This window comes from Dreissena polymorpha, chromosome 15 (assembly GCF_020536995.1).
Source record: "Dreissena polymorpha isolate Duluth1 chromosome 15, UMN_Dpol_1.0, whole genome shotgun sequence".
Taxonomy (NCBI): domain Eukaryota; kingdom Metazoa; phylum Mollusca; class Bivalvia; order Myida; family Dreissenidae; genus Dreissena; species Dreissena polymorpha.
The window spans coordinates 12,929,179-12,943,642 of NC_068369.1; the positions used below are offsets into that span (position 1 = coordinate 12,929,179).

The 14,464-nt window shown below is 32.8% G+C and overlaps 1 long non-coding RNA gene across 1 annotated transcript in view; it reads left to right on the top strand.

The window, feature by feature from the left end:
• The first annotated feature begins 2,038 nt into the window (after positions 1-2,038).
• Positions 2,039-14,464, top strand: part of LOC127860210 (uncharacterized) — a 60,387-nt gene continuing 47,961 nt past the window's right edge. The window contains exons 1-2 of the long non-coding RNA XR_008039638.1: positions 2,039-2,580; positions 13,982-14,026. This is a non-coding gene — a long non-coding RNA (uncharacterized LOC127860210). The remainder of the gene's footprint in view (positions 2,581-13,981; positions 14,027-14,464) is intronic.

A 14,464-nucleotide genomic window follows, 5' to 3' on the forward strand; every position in this document is an offset into this window, starting at 1 on the left:
TTATTGGTTGGTGGTTGGTTGAGTAGTTGTTTGTCTTACTAGACTTATTAAACAGGTTATTGATACAGACCCATAGTTCAGCAGATCTATTGACCATTCACTTCATATCCTCATGTTGACCAGTCAGTTGATCCGCAGTTTATAGTCTCAGTTTATATATTTACATTCTTAAAACAGATCTCTCACATGAATGACACCAGCTCAAAGTGTATTCACACTTCAATGTTCTCAATTATTACAGTCAGTTAAGTTCAGTGTAAAATAAATAAGTGAAAAAAACATGTTAGCAAGAGTGTGTTTTATTGAAAATTCTTCTTAAAGGGATCTTTTCACGCTTTGGTAAATTGACAAAATTGAAAAAAGTTGTTTCAGATTCGCAAATTTTCGTTTTAATTATGATATTTGTGAGGAAACAGTAATACTGAACATTTACCATGGTCTAATAGAGCCATTATATGCATCTTTTGACGATTTTAAAACCTAAAAATTATAAAGCGTTGCAACGCGAAACGATTGAATAATTTGGAGAGTTCTGTTTTTGTCGTTAAATTTTGTGAAACTACGAAGATTGCTTATATAAGGTATAAAATACGCTCAGCATGTGTACTCGGCGGAATAGCTCAGTAGGCTAAAGCGTTTTTACTTCAGGACTCTGGCAGGACTCCAGGGGTCACTGGTTCGAAACCTGGTCCGGGCAATGTTCTTTTCCTTTTTTTAATTTTATTCTTGATTTTTTACTGGAGCTTTTACGATCCAATGTTTACATTTATCGATATAAAGCATTTAATGAATAAGTTAAAAAAATGCCAAAATCTGTGAAAAGGCCCCTTTAATAAGTGTGTTGAGAAATAACATTTAATTTGTTACAGCACTATTACTAGATTTATTATTTTATAATTTAGTCAACTAGAAAATTCTTAAAAACGCATTCAATACTTCTATTTCTCATAAATCATATCTAGATTGTCATAATATTCAATTTATTTGTCTGTGAAGTGAAATATATGCGTCAATTTGTGGTATTTGACATTAATTACTTTTATGTTTGACATTTTCATGATTTGATAAATAGGTGAATAAAATATAAAAAACTTGCTAATAAGTGGGACATAACATTTGTTGGTATTTGTGTGACTGTATCTGAATACTTAAGAAATTTCTTGAAATTAGGTATATTATATTTGATTATTAATTAGGACCACCAATACCAATGATGCATTGATTATGCATACTGTAATATTAATTTTTTTCAGATTTATTGTTGTTAAAAATAAAATTCAAAACCAAACAACTGTTTCAGACAAAATCACCATATTTAATTATTGAATTCAGTCTGGCTGAAACTTTATTTATTCTTATTATATTAAATTCTTTATTAATTTCTTACTGTTCAAAGAGCAGAGAACTCTTACAGTCTTGTATTTAAAATATGACCTGTCAAAATTATTCTATTTTATTACATTAAAACTTGTTATTTTGTATTTAAGTTTATAAAAAAATAAATCAATACAGAATTTCCACTTTTATATACTCTGCATAGTGGATTAAAACTTTTTGTTGACAAAGCTTGCATGTCATTTTCAAGTTTATTAGACACTAAATTTTAGCAGTAATTCAGTGGCAGTTAAACTGTTAAACTGTTAATAAATTGTGGTAATCATTATAATTCCTTTGGGTCATTCAGCATTGTCAATAAACCATGTATAATCATTAGATTTGTAAATGTTCAGAACAAAAGCTGCTAAAGACACACTTGTACCTGGATTAACAGTCAAGAGTGGTTGATCCACTTGGAGCTGATGTAACTAGACACACTAATCTCTTTAAGAAATGCATAACAAAATTAGTTTTTATCAATCCAAATTATTGGCAGATTTTACAATTTGGTTGTTTAAATCTAAATAAAGTTTCGCGGGTAAATATAAACTCTTCTCTGTGTTTGATGCATTATATTACCTATTCATTGTGAACGACCCGACTAAGTGTCAGACAGTCTTGTTCAGTGTATTACAGTCTTCATTGACAGTTACAAGCTTGCATTATAAGTATCTGCTATTTTAGAGGCAATCAGGGCAGACCGTCTTTACTGTGACTGATATCTGGATGGTGAAATTCGGTTGGTGGAACTTGGGCTTCTAGCTCTGGAGTGTTTGCTGTTAGTTTCTATCAAGGGAGCTTTGGGAACAGACTGTACTAGCATATCAGCAGAATTGTTTTACTAATTATTGGAGAGAGATTGGTGTGTTCAGTGAAAATTAAGATTATCTAACAAAGTGTGATTGTGCCTGTGGAATTAAAAGCAGTGTAGATTGATTAATTAGAAAGTGTAATACATTATTGCTGGGTAATTAATTGCTTGATTGTTTAGGACAAAGTAGAGAAAAAAGCACAACAGTTAGATTCAGTGTTACAGTCTTAATGTAAGTGTGAGGGAGAACTTTGTGTGCTGACAAATTTTGGCAAACATATATCGTACGAGTTTGTGCATACATTTCTGCAAAGTGTTTTGGAGTTTTAAATTGCAGTTGTGATAAATTGATCTCATTTGGATTAATATTGTGGAATATTTAAACACCTCAGGTAAAATCTTGTGTGTAAATGTGTACCGTGTACATGGAATCTTGAATTTAAAAGTGAAAAAAGTTTATGATTATTGTGTGTGAATAAATTAAATGTTATTTACACCTATAATGATTGAATAACTATACGAAGCATGAATCTTTTTAAATATTTTGCGTTCACGGAAGCATATAATGCAAGAAAAAACGAACGGTATTGTAGAGTGGTTTGATACGATCACAGCCTGTTACTTGCGTTATTATTCTCACCTCAATAAGTATGATAGGCTTCATTATACAAAAAATGTGTTAAAATCCTTGTAGTGATAATGCACTTTTTGATTTAAGGGGCATATAAACTAACTTCCTACTAAATCAAGGCCAATATTAAACTTGATGTATATTCTAATTTTTCACATGTATACAAATATATACTTGTAGCAATACTTACAATAGTGATGTACTTGTAAGGATAAGATATATATCCAATGCCAACAAAAATACATTTTTGATAAATAGCATATATAATTTTTTGCATTTCAATGATAATTGTACAATTCTACAGTATACATGTAGTAAGAAAGCATATAACCCCTTTTCTGTATTTCATGTACATTTCATTCATTCACTAATTTGCTGCAACTATGAAAAGTGTCCTGGGGAATTATAAAAGTATGCATATTATTATACATAAGCAGTTACTAAAACAAAACTTTATTTAGAAACATTTGATTAATATGTTTTAAAAATAAGTTAAAAATAAGTTTCTTCTTATTTCACTTGGGGGAAGGCCCTAATTTAGCTGCCTAATATCAATTAAATGCACATTGACAACTTTGCTCTGGAATATGAACGTCCCAACAGCTAATCAGGGATGACACTTTCCGCCTTGAGTGTACTTTGGTTTAGAACTTAGAGACTTCTGTTAAACACAAAATTCAATAAAAGCAAAAACTTGGCCTGTGCAAACTCCACAGACTTAAGGTAGCGCACCTCTAATGATTTCCTGCGATTTCTTCGAAGGTTGAAGAGCCTACTATTAGGTGCCGTAGCCTTGTGGTTAAGGCGATAGACTAGAAATCTTTTGGGATATTCCCGCGCAGGTTCGAATCCTGCCGACGACGTATACTTTTTTGCGACGCGTTTTATTTATTTTCTAACGTAATTTGATTTAATATGGCATATAAGCTATATTTATTGTTAAATATGTTGCAATTTTTATGCACATTCTTCAATTATTAAAATTAAAACAACGTTATGGCGAAATTGGGTGATTTACTGTTGTAAATACGAACCATGCATGTTGCATTTTTATTTTTATTTCAAAAAGTAAACGGTAAATCTGTCTATTTCTTGGAATTTTTGATGTATATAGTGTTCCTTTAAAAACTAAGTTTAAAATATGACTTAAATGATACTATTTTGAATTTTATGACACTTTGTTTTTAACCGACCCAATTTTTACTTGGCTGAAATCACTTACATTTCATGGCGCTCTTCCAAAGATAAAAATTTGTAAAAAATAAATGTCTGTAAAAGAATACTTATTTCATCTTGTTTAAACTTTAAACACCTTTACAGCATCTGTACACACCAACTGCATGCCCATATTTGGAAATTTGAATGAATTATGGAACTTTTATATACCCCAGGGGTGAAAATAAACTGGACAAAAGCCGAGCGTGGGGGTGGTTTTGAAAAAATCGGTATTTTTTTTTTTAAAGCATGGAAAGCCTACCTACAAATTTGCATGTAGTTCAGTAAAATGATGCTGATTAAGAAAATAATTACTTAGATTATATTTGGATATGTGCCCATTAGAGGTGCGCTAAATCAGGGACGATACTTTATGCACATGCATTAAGCCCTGTTTTCCCAGAGCAAGGTTCAATGATATTCATATAATATAGCCTTATTAGTCTTCAAAATTCCCATTACAGACAAGATTTGCTTTGAATTGGATTGAGAGCTTAAATAAAATCTCTTTTCCCCGGACATTTATGTGTTTTCAATAATATTATTTGAACAAATAATCACAAAAAAGCATATGTGCCGCGCTCTGTGAAAAGGGGGTTTAATGCATGTGCATAAAGTATTGTCCCAGATTAGCCTGTGCTAATAAGCATGGCACAGGCTAATCAGGGACAACACTTTCCGCCTAAACTGGATTTTTGCTAATAAGATTCTTTTTTAATGAAAAATATCATCAAAGCGGAAAGTTTTGTCCCTGATTAGCCTGTGCAGACTGCACAGGCTAATCTGCGACTACACTTTACAAACATAAATTGAGCCAATTTTTCACAGAGCACAGTCCAAATTATTTTAAATTGACTGCTTAAGTATATGGTGATGTAGTGAGAACATGATGTATGCTTCTTGTAGATAACTTTCAACTAGCTTTTTCATTGTACATGGTGTTAATGATTTGTTAATGAGAGCATTAATATAACTGTGAATATCAAAATTTATCTTGCAAGGCATTTTACTGTTATGGTAATGGATATTAATAAATATGTAAGCGCTTTAAGATTTATTAGTCATATGAGAAGCTACTCTTACTGTTAAATTTCTCTTTGAGGTTTTCTTTTTTTAATAAGCATTTTCTTAAAACACAATTTTTGTTTGTGTTGTTGTTGTTTGTGAATGTGTGTGAGTGTGTGGATATGGTCTAACCTCAACTGTTAAGATCTCATAATATCAATAACTTAATCATTTACATTGCTTTATTAACAAAACCCATATGTATTTTTTATAAACATTTTCTAGACACAACTCTGTTATGATCTTATAGTTATTTATAATTTATAGCTATGCATTTTGGGCAGGAGGCTTTTGTTTACAAAATAAAATTGACTTCACTTGACTTGAAAATCAGTGGTATGGAAGACTTAAAAGATCAATGAAAACATTTGCCAGTTATTCTTTTTCTTTGAAAGTAAAGTGCCCTCTATAATGAAGACCTAAGATCAAAATATGTTTTAATTTGCCATGGGTCTCTATTTTGAATGGACTACCCTCTCCAGTTGGTGACTGAATATGTGAATAACTGTCAGTCAAAATCAGCAGGGATAGTTTGAATATGTGAATAACTGTCAGTCAAAATCAGCAGGGATAGTTAGGTATTAAAATAAGCCACTCAATAGACACATTCAAGTTCATTCACGTATACCCATATAATTACATCAATTACACAAATATTCCTTGTTTGTCAACTTATATGGATCTGTTTAAAATTTTGTTTTTTGTATTGGACTGTCTCATTAAATTCCAACAGAAAAAACTTAGGCGAACAAAAAAGTTGTTTGTTTTCCACTCACCTGAGGACTGTGACTTCTTTTCATGATGCCTCTTAAAAAAAGGTTTTTTGATGTTGAGTTTTCGATCATATTTCCTGCATTCAATAAAGACAAAAATTTTGGTAGGAGATGTGGAAGATAAAACTTTTGTAGTAAACAAATCTAATGCCAAAAAGGTTTGTCTAACCTATATCTGTTTTTGCAGAAGTTTTTGCAAACAAATAACATACCAGTTAATTATTTTTTGGGAAATGTTTAAAAACAATGTTCTTCCCAGAAATGCATTAATTTTGTATTCTAAGGTTGTTTATTTTCAAATACTTGAGAACAACAACAAATGGAATGTAATACTTTTAAGTCTTGATCATAATGATCACTAACAGTTTGAATGTTTTTCTGCTCTTATGAGATCTGTTGAATATTGAAAACATGACCATAGACTTACAGGCATGGGAAGGTTGAATGAACCACAGAGTTGTTGCTTATTTACAGTTAACTGGTTAAATAGGATTGATTACAAAAAGTATATGGTTAAATGGTTAAATAGGTTTGATTACAAACAGTACAGTTAACTGGTTAAACAGGATTGATTACAAACAGTATGGTTAACTGGTATTTGATTACAAACAGTATGGTTAAATGGTTAAATAGGATTGATTACAAAAAGTATATGGTTAACTGGTTAAATAGGATTGATTACAAACAGTACGGTTAACTGGTTAAATAGGTTTGATTACAAACAGTAGGGTTAACTGGTTAAATAAGATTGATTACAAACAGTATGGTTAACTGGTTAAATAGGTTTGATTACAAACATAACAGTTAACTGGTTTAATAGGATTGATTACAAACAGTAGGGTTAACTGGTTAAATAGGATTGATTACAAACAGTACGGTTAATTGGTTAAATAGGTTGATTACAAACAGTGCGGTTAACTGGTTAAATAGGATTGATTACATACAATCTGTTCAGGTTTTATGCTGTTTGCTGCTCATCAGTATCTAAGGGTTAAAGAAATGAAGCCTTTAAAACTTGAATCTAGTAAGAAAGGCCTTGAATTAAAATTAACTTTCTAGGGACTACAAATTTGTCAAAATACGTATCTAAGTGATAAAGGGTTAAAACGCAATGACTGAAAGTAGATATATCTGACTGAAGGAAGACTTTATGGTGGCGTAAGGACGCTTGGTGCATCTGAGGGAGTGGACTGATCATCTTACTGTTGTATTAGAGGCTAGGAGTGGAATGCAATAACTCTGGGGCTGCAAAGTTGTGATGACATGTTAAACTTTCAATATTGCACTAAGTACCTAGTACTGTATTATATAAAAGCAAAGTTTAACTGTTGCATGAAGTGTGATACTTTGTATGAATGGAAATTGTTATGACTTTTGTCATGTTTGAATGTCGACATAAATGTCTACCAGTCAGTGGTTTAACTTTCATTCATTTTTTTCAATTCAAGATCAACTTCTGAGATTTAAATATCAAATTCCCTTTAGCACACACCCAGTGCAAATTTTCATGTTCTCAAGTTGTACTGTACTAATGTATGCTATGACACTCCATTTTAGGGACAAAGAACACTCCTTAATCAACCATGCCCAAGTCAGTGTAAAAAAGTTTTTTTTATCTTGTTACAAAATTAATTCATGAATATTGAAGTGGAACCTTTTTGTCCACAATTTGCAATGAGGGGCTTTACTTCATTAAGTTGATGAAAAATTTAACCAATCCAAAAATTGCTTTCCTTACGCAATTTTTTTTATATGACAGTCAGTCATGCTCATGCATAACAACAGGACTCCATGATTTAATGTATTTAAAACAAATATTCTGCAAAAAATATCGTCAGGCCTGACAATAAAGTAATCAATTGTTTTACTGAATCCGGCCCTAAAGATTGGAGCAAGGGAAATAAAATAAAGATATTTTCATTCCATTATTGATATAACGCTATTTGCACTCAAAATTATTAGAGTTATACAGGTATTATATATTGGATTTGCTAAAACATAACAGGCCAATGAGTGGGTCAATATACAATCAGGGAAATTTATACGAATGTACAAGAGAGGGTGGATCAGAAATCTTCAATTTTCAAAATTAGGGATTTCTTGTATTCTTATTTCTATATTTAGAATATTTCTTACAGAAATTCCTTTAAGGAAACAGCGCAGACCCAGATGAGACGCTGCATCATGGGTTAACTGTCGCACTGAAATAAATGTAGTGGTGTAGTTTATATGTGGTTTATATTTCAACAAAAACAACAAAATATTTACATGTTTTTATTAATTACATATTTTGTAAAATAACTTAATGTCTTTATCACAAGAAGATACCTATTAGTATAATTTAAGGTTGCATCTTTTGCCATTACGCTAAATTTAACTTCCATTCTTCTACTGTTTAATAGTGACAGTTAATGGGTTCAATATAGTTCTGCAATTACAATATCCAATGGCCAATTCATTATATACATACTACCATTACTACATTGTTCCCTTCCCACAATAGTTCTCAAATAACATTTGAGAATTCATTGAAAAGATTTACTCAGATTTAAAAAAAGATTTTTTTCCATGAGATTTTATGACTTGTTTCTTTTAGACAATCTTTCATGTACTAGACATGTAAATCATTGTCTTGGATTTGCCCAGAGACTGCTAGACTATATCTGTTAATGAATTCTGAATAATTCATGTTTCTATTTGCACTTCAGGGAATGTAACAAAGTTGAATAAGCATGCAATCATGAGATCTTCACAAAGCCCAGATGTGAATAGCAAGATTCAACTGGTGGGTCAAGAACAAAATATTTTCTGAATTTTTTTTTGCAATCACTTTGTCAGAAGGATGTAGGATTTATCAAACACCTGTTTCATTTTAATATTCATATTGTTGAACCTTGTTGAACATTTCACACATCTATGTTTAGTCTTGCATGAGAAGGTTGCATTCCACTGTTTGTGGTGCCACGTCTCCTAATCCTGCGCCCTATAAAGGAGAAAGGATTATTACTTGCCTGTTTGGTGCCATTCCAGAGACCCTGGGTCTACATGGAGAGGATAATCTGCAGTGATAATCTGCCAATGGGATTTCTAGTGTCTTAGGGGAGAGGGTTGGATGCAGTGGGATAAATCAGTGTTTTTTGGGGGGTCAAATTTGGGGCCAAAATTTTCCCATCTAAAAAAGTATATAATTTTTCCAAAAGACAGACTTCAATTCTCTATTCAAGGTTTCAACAACATAAAGTATGTAACAAAAAAAATATCAAGTTCTTTTTCCTATCCAGCTCATTAAGTTTGACTTAAGTAAATTGATAGTCAACATTTAAACTTGAACATCCTTTTGCATTGTTAAATGTCTTTATTCTCTTCCAAAAGAGTTTGTTCCTAAAATCACATTTTTTTAATTAAATTTAACTCAGACAGTGCTTTTAAGACAAACATATGTCATACTTTGAATATTTGCCAATACTATGGCAAAAAGGTGTTATTTTTTTAATACAGCAGCTATCCATGGGTTTGCTTGTGTGTGTCAGTTAATTACAAGACTGTCAATATACTAATTACTCCACTGACATAAGTATAATTGCACAATGTCTATAGATTTAAGTCGGTCTGTATTGAAATCATTTGTTAAAAGTGTAGAATGTTTTAAAGCCACACACCTTGAAATTAAGCACATGTTAATCAATACATATAGATGCAATTTGAAAGTGTGCAAAATCTATAGCCTAGTTAGCAAGTAATTTATTATTCTGTTTAATTTTAAAACCGAAAGTAGAATTTCTTTACGTGTACGTTCATTTCGACAAACACGATTATTTTTAAGTTTTAAAGCGCAAAAAAGATGGATTTCTACTTTGTAACCAATAGATATATTCTTATTGAGATAGATAAAATTAAATCTATAGCCTAGTTAACAAGTAATTTATTATTTTTCAACCGGTACCGCTTTAAAAACCGACAGTAGGATTTCTAGACGTATACGTCCATTTTCGACAAACGCGATTATTGTTAAGTTTCAAAACGCAAAAGAGACGGATTTCTACCTTGTTACCACCAGATATATTTTAATTGGCATAGATAAAATATGTTTCTTATTTATACTTAAATTTACTATGCCATGTATTTCATTTCAAGATGTGTGGCTTTAAAGGGACCTTTTCACGTTGTGGTAAATTGACAAAATTGAAAAAATTTGTTTCCAATTTGCAAATTTTCATAATATATTTGGGATGAAACAGTAATAGTGAACATTTACAATGCTCTAAAATATCCATTATATACATCTTTTTACGATTTTAAAACCTGAAAATTATAAAGTGTAACAAACAAAATGGTATCCGGAGAAGTGCCCCCCCGGAGAACTGCCCCCCGGAGAACTGCCCCCTTATTTTAAAGGTGGCGGAGAGGTGCCCCCCCATCAAATCGGTAGGGGCGGAGAACTGCCCCCCTGTCAGAATTTAGTAGGCGGATATCTGCCTCCCCATCAAATCTGTAGGGGCGGAGAACTGCCCCCCGGTGTCATATTAGTTATTAGTTACGTAGTGAAAACAATACTTACGGGTAATTTTACGTTATCGCCGACCACATTTTATCCGGTAACAATTTAATTTCAGTACAAGTATATTACCATTTATCGAACTGAATAACACAAATTGTCTAGAGGCATGTGATAATACTGTTTAAGGCCCTTGGTACGCATCTGCACCACTCACTATACATGAATGCCTTGTAAAAGTCGTGTTTTAATAAGAGCGCGAAACATAGTCGAGATCCACACAGGAAACGCGTGCGTGTTAATACTGGCAATGTGTTGCAACTAAATATAGACGTGCAACTCGGTACTTATGGAGGAAAAGTTACATCGGAATTAATTTACATTATAAAGATAGTATTGACCCATGGAAAAAAAGTTAATTGACATATAAAAAAGTAAATTAATAGGCAAGGCAAAGGCAATAATTTAGCTGACTTGAAGAAAAAAGTGAAGTGAAGTTGAATTTATAAGCAATTTATTTATGTTGTTTAGTTAATTCATGTCTTCTAGCACCTTATCCGTCGGTAGCATCGCCAGACCGTCGAGTCGTCCGCAGTTTGCATTTTGAGCAGATCATGTCGACATGCCAAACAAACAAAATCGGTAACAGTTGCTTTAATTAGCAGCTAATAAGGCAGGCAGAGAACTTGTTACCGTTAACGATAAGTACCGCGATCTTTTAATCTTTTAATTGGTAGACCGGACCGACCTTAATTGTTAAGAACTTGTTAGCTTTGAATAAAGCCGCATATGGGTTTATTATATTGAACCGTCCAAATCCGTAATTGGCGAAAACAAACAAATAAATTATTGTTTTCAGCTGGCATAAGGATGGATTAAATTGCATGCCAATTGTTTGTTTTTATTACGGGGAAAATATCAAATAATTCAGCCGCGAAAACTTTTTATTAGCAAAAAGTTATTTGTTTTACTTTGTTCACATTGACGAAAATCACGTGATTATAAAGTTGGCGACGTGACGACGTCCATGCCGAGGTAGGTATTTTATGCCGTTTTATAACTTTTATTACTTGTACAACTTTATATTACTTTTGAAATTTCACTCAATTTCCATACATAATAGCAAGAAAGTTACTGGCGTTATTGTCATTATAATACTCGCTTTATATATCACCGCTATTTCTTTAATTAGGGGGCACTTCTCCGGGTCATCAATTCTGACAGGGGGGCAGTTCTCCGCCCCTTATTAATCAGCAGGGGGGCAGTTCTCCGCCCTATACAAAAACAGTGAGGGGGCAGTTCTCCGCCCAGTGAAAAATCTTTGGGGGGGGCAGTTCTCCGGGGGGGGGCACTTCTCCTAGAGCCAAACAAAATGATTGAAAAGAGTTCTGTTGTTGTCATTACATTTTGTGACATTACAAGGATTGCGTATAAAATACACCACTCTTTACATCATCAGAGCACGGATGGGCGAGTGATTAAGGTGCTATAGTTTTACTCCAAGGGTCAGTGCAGTGGTTCGAGCCGTGTTGAGAATTCCTTTTTTTAAATTGCATTCTTATATTTTACTGGAGCTATTAAGTTCCAATTTTTACATTAATCAATTTACAGCATTTTATGACAAACTTCAATACATGCCAAAATCTGTGAAAAGGTCCCTTTAATGAAATACTTACATTAGTCATGTAAGATTATTGCACATTTGTTGAGTCTCAGGGTTATTTTTACCATTTGGTGAATGGGACTTTAAAGGGCCATCCATGGTTTGTGAACAATCGTGTTGTTAAAGACTAACATTGGGCAAACATTGATGTTTTTTTTGTTAAGAAAAACTTTATAATTTAATGAAATGTTTTCAATGTCATATTTACTAAAGTTCAACTGATACAGATGGATAGGGAGATGAACTAAAGAAGTTATTTCATTTTTATTTATTTTATCCATTTTTTGCGGAAGGGGGGGGGGGGTCATCGATGGAATAATAGTGTACTTTTTCGGCGTAAGCTGCATAAGCCAGCTTTTCACCTTAGCCTGACCTTTGTAAGTGTCCAATAAAATTCCAATAAAATTTCCCGCGGCTAGGTACGAATGAATACACTTCATTTATTCCATTGGCTGATTTGAGTATACCACCAGAACATTGGAAACATATCCGCGTCTTTGTAACACTGTTTTACTGTATGAAACAATTTTATCTCGAATGAAAAGGCTTAATAGATAGAACAGTTTTACACTCAATTCTCGACATCAATACAGTTTGTGCGTACACCTTTTATTTTCAGAGTATTACCAGCGCAAGAGCGTTTATACTTAAAAGGCTATGTTCTCATATTTAGTACTTACTTCCTTATTCCTGTCAACATGTTAACATGTAAAAGTATAAAGAGCAATGGAAGCGAGGCCTCACTTTAAAGCATTGCTTTTCAACCCGCGAGGTATATCGGGTCAATTCGCGGACATTCAGAGTTTATATACAGGTCATCACCGGAGTTGGCGGCCAGTAAAATAATCGTTATATAATAAAGACGCTATCCGTGAACTAGGTGACCTGGAATTTTCTTTTGACCAGAAATATGTTAAATGAAGATATTCAGCAATATAATTATGGTATGTAAATAATAGATTCTTAATGTGTTTTCAACAATACAATGATAAATATTATTGTTGATAAATTTAACAATAATTATTCGTCCATATTGCCTATTGTACTAAAGTGATATTATGAGCATGTAACAGTTTATAGGTGTCTATCGCAACCGTTGATTATTTTTGATGTTTCTACTTCATATACACTTATATTAATTAATGCAGCATCATCATACTAAAACAATATACCAGAAAGAGAAAAATAATGCATTTGAATATCAACCGTACTTTCGTTTGACAACTGATCATGCGTTTACGAGTTGAACCTAAATTTTGTTTTAGTGCAGATTTGTTCATACGACACAAAGACACGAAATTGTTTTACGGATCATTTCAGCTTACAGGACTGGGTGGGTCACGTAAGAATATCGAATATAAAATATATTTTTATAAACAACTGGTAGCAAGGTGAGTTGCAGATAATTAATCAGTAACCACATTTTAACTAACTATTTTGACATGTTAATTCTTTTCAGCTCAATTCAACAGTGCAAAATGCCCATAATATCACTTTAAGCATTAGCACGATGATAATTGATACTGTTAATAATCGAATCAAATAGCAATGCCCGACAAACCACTAAAACAGGTTTGTTCGAAGAACGCGCCTATAAATACGGATACTTCTTGTGTGGCCGGTTGACTCATATGTTTAAATTTCACTTCCATTCTTCTTTTGGTTTTCTGTTTTGTATCTATAGGTTCTGCAATATGTTATAATGTAAAATAAGCCGCGAAAACTCCCCGTAACATCCCGTACTGCGTGTGATGCAGCTAAGAACTGCACAGAAAAAGACATTCGCTATACTTGATCTCATTCATTAAACTATTTACGCCGTATATCTTTTTTAAAGATATTTCTTGTTAAAATTGGGAATGGGGCTGAATATCTGCCCCAAATTGGGAAAAAACCCATTCAGTCTGGTGGTTGAATGGGTATTTTGATTTGACTGTCCTATTTATTTCAGGTGGGATGAAGCTGATCTGACCCTAATGACCCTGCCCAGACTGATGTAAGTACAATCAACCAATCTTGTAGAGTAACAATCAACCAATCAGCTGTCTAGTATGAGTACAATTAACCAATCAACTGTCTTGTAGGCCTGTCAATCAAGGAGTCACCTTAATGACAGACCAATTAGGTGGAACAATGTCCTCCTAATTGGCAAGAGTAACATGGTAAGGTTGGAATAACTTGGGTCAATAATTTATGTACTTATTTACTGTTAATGATGATTTCAATGTGAAGTTCAATTAATGGTTATTTTGTATTATCTATAATTTTAATTAGTTTTAATATGAACATATATTGATTGCTGTGTTGTGCTGTTATGTTTAACCCATTTATGCCTAGCGTCTAGAAAAAAGGCCTTGGCAAACAGCGTAGACCCAGATGAGACGCCGCATGATGCGGTGTCTCAGAAATGTCTGCGCTGTTTGCTGAAAAGAAT